The sequence below is a fragment of the Rhea americana genome, unplaced genomic scaffold, assembly GCF_003343005.1.
Source record: "Rhea americana isolate MKP2758 unplaced genomic scaffold, rheAme1 scaffold_287, whole genome shotgun sequence".
Classification (NCBI taxonomy): domain Eukaryota; kingdom Metazoa; phylum Chordata; class Aves; order Rheiformes; family Rheidae; genus Rhea; species Rhea americana.
Window position 1 is genome coordinate 402,999 of NW_028186409.1, and position 3,212 is coordinate 406,210.

Consider the following 3,212-nt stretch of genomic DNA (forward strand, 5'->3'; position numbering starts at 1 on the left):
TGGTAAGCGCCGAGGAGCGGGATGGCCACCACCAGGTCCAAGCTGAGCTGCAATCCGAAGGCTTTCCGTTAAAACTTTATGAAGCCTAAACAGACCAAGCCTGGCAGTGAAATTCAAAGGAGCGCCTGGCCAACCTCGTGGGAAATCCCACCTGTGAGGCCACCTACCCTTTAGGGAAAAAAAAAAAAATCTGTTTTTCAGGCTATTTGAGCAAGCGGCTCCCGTTACCAAGTCATTCCCCTGCGCCTTCTTAATTGCAGTCCTGGCTTACTGCTTTACACAGCCAGAGCAGCTTAAAAAACCTACTGGGCTTAATGCATGGAAGGAAAAAGAGAACTGGAGTCTATAAATATTGCTTATTAGTCAACAAGTCGCTGCTTTAAATCATCCCTTTGGAGGGGGAGTTTGCTACTTCCGTTGAAAAAATACAGTTTGGATGGAAACAAAACACTAGGGGAGAAGCTCGGTGACTAATTGCAGCCGAATGCTGCCCTCCTCCCCCGAGACGTAACTCGCTTCCCCCCCTCCAAAATAAAGACGYGTATTCTGCACCACCTGCGTTACAGGGATTTTTGGGGTCCAGAGCRTTTGGGGGCTGCAGGTGTTTGTAACATGCACAGGTGAAATACTTGATCCAGAATAAAACATTGAGGGCACATCGATACTATCTCAGTTATCTATTTCTTAATCCGCTGTGTGCGTTACRGTATCAGTAGCGTAGTAAAACTATTTGCATTTTATAACTCAGCTTTCAGATCCAGAAATATGGAAACTTCTGATATCTAAATTTTCTGTGCTCCTTGCRTGCATAAGAAAAAAGAACCCAAGAGAAATCAAGCAAATGCCCGAGCGAGGAGAGTTGCTGCTGTTCTTTGGGGGATTGCACTAGCACTTGACGTAGAGAAAAAGCAAATAAAAGTGTCCCCCCCCCTTTTTTTCCTAGGGTCGTGCAGGAGGCTGCAAAGGATGCATGGGAAAGACTTTCGGAGCTGGGGTGGGATAACTGGCTGCCATCCTGCAGCCTTATATTACCGTGGCATRATCACTGTGAACCTGGCATTTCCTGGCATGAGCATTAACTTACTTTCATTGAATGCGTAAATACGTATTCATACACGCATGTGTGTGTGTGCRCGTGTCTGCGGAGATGTGTTTTGTTCTGCAGGTAGAAAAGACGAATGATTTTRTCCTATTTTAAACTTCTCAGCTGGCAACCTTCCAATGCGCTTGTGCTTTTTTTCTCCGCTTTCCATTTTGCCACCGAAGAAAAGATGGGGGGAGGGCAAGAGAGAAATGAAAATACTTCTGGGTTTCTTAAAAAGCTAATTCCAACGTGAGCTCTTTGGAGCAAATTCAAAAGGGAAGGTTTTTACGGCCTCTTGCTGGAGAAATTCTYCCAGCACATCTTAAGGAGGCCCAACAAGAAAATATAGAATTTTCTGCGTTTTGGCGAGAAAATCTACCATTTCTGAACCATCTCAGAGGTCTGAGCCAGGCAACAAGCTGGCCCACACGGGCCTTAGTCTTCCCTGAGACTCCTCTTCGTCTTCGCCTCGCGATTCCACCTCTCSTGCCGCGGGTTAAATTCAGGGCAGCGAGCAAATACACAGGACGGCTGCTCTGGGTTTAGATGCCGAAGGCGAGTGAAAATGCTCTCTCTCTCCTGGGAAGCCTTTCTTCTAGATCGAGTTAAGGGAGCAATTTCTTAAGTTAATATTTATTCTTCATCGTTCCTAGCTATTTGAAGAGCCTTCCGGGAGCCAGGTGGGAAATAGCCCTTTCTCCTCTCAAACCTGTTGCTGTTATTTCAAAAGCCAGTGAAGGGTGTCCCGGCCCTTTTCTTCGGAGCATCAGGAAGGAAAAGTAATTCTTCGAGCCCTTAAACACCAGTGCAGCCTTCACACCTAGATGTGCGAGCATAAAAGGCCATGGTCCCCTCTTGCATGATGCAGGCTTTAACCCCGCAGCRCCAGGGCCACGTTCGCAGGCTGCCTTGTTTGCTATATGAGGGTCCCCTGCTGTAAAGCAGATTTTTAACTAGCTGGGACAAACTGGGGACTCCCCACAGYGGCTCTGGCCAGCAACTTTAAGGATTGAGCTGCCTTGCAGCGGTCCCACAAGCAGGATCTGACTCAAGAGTTGCCAGTGAAGCCATCCTGTTGCAAACTCGATTTGCTGCTGGAAATAATTTGCTGCACAGAAATTTCCACAGCCATTTGCTGCTGCGACATTTCTGTTTGAGGGTTTGCTTGGAGGCACCTGCTTTTCAGGACAAAGCGGAAACTGCTAGAGCAGATGTTAGAGCTCTGCAACGTGAGTGGCCGCCTGAAGGTGTACAGATGTCTTAAGACTTCACAGTGGGGAACACCCATGGACCAGGTCTTCGTGGTGGGTCTCATACACACCAACACCCACGTTCCTACACGCTGGTGGGCTATGAGCTAAGCACAGAGGTGAAATCAATAAATTTGATCACTGGATGAAATCAATAAATGCCGTTATTCCAGAAATTGCCGGGAGGGATGCATCGGGAAGCAGAAGAAGACGGTTCTCCAGCATGTTCAGCGTTGACCTAACCCTGGTGGGTGTCCAGCCTGCAGCATGGCAGACCACAGGCACCCACAAAAAAGCCCCTAGCTCCCCAGGTGCACATCACTGCACATCAGGAAACACATACAGCTGTTTTGAGATACTGGGACCTTTCCAGTGATGCTTCCCTAGGACAACAACCCCTTTCTGAAAAACCAGAAAGAATCCCTCGCTTGGTCAGAAACTTGAATTCCCATCAAAACGATTCCAAAGGGAAAATTGGGACAGCCCCAACGTTACCGGCCTGACCCAGTTGCTTGCAAACTCGGTGGCGACATTGCCGTGTAATTCGACGCGAGTTCATTCAGGCCAGCCCAAGTTTTGCCCGCGACGGGGCGAACGCAGGAGCTTTCGCACCGCTCTGCCGAGGGCAGCGGCCGCGGCTCCGGCGGAAGGAGAGCGCCGCGCTTCTTCCCTTCCCCTTGGCTCCGGCCAGGACCGGAGGGCAGCGTGGAGCAATGCTAAAAAGACGGTGGGCACTGATATTTCTGCTCTCTCGGGCACGGGTAGAGCCTCTCGCCAGGTATTCCCGGCGGGACAGAGCCGAGCTGGCGGGACGGTCAGGGAAGCGCTACATGCCGGGCAGAAAGCAGCCCCGTAACATCRCTTTGGCAGGCTAACGG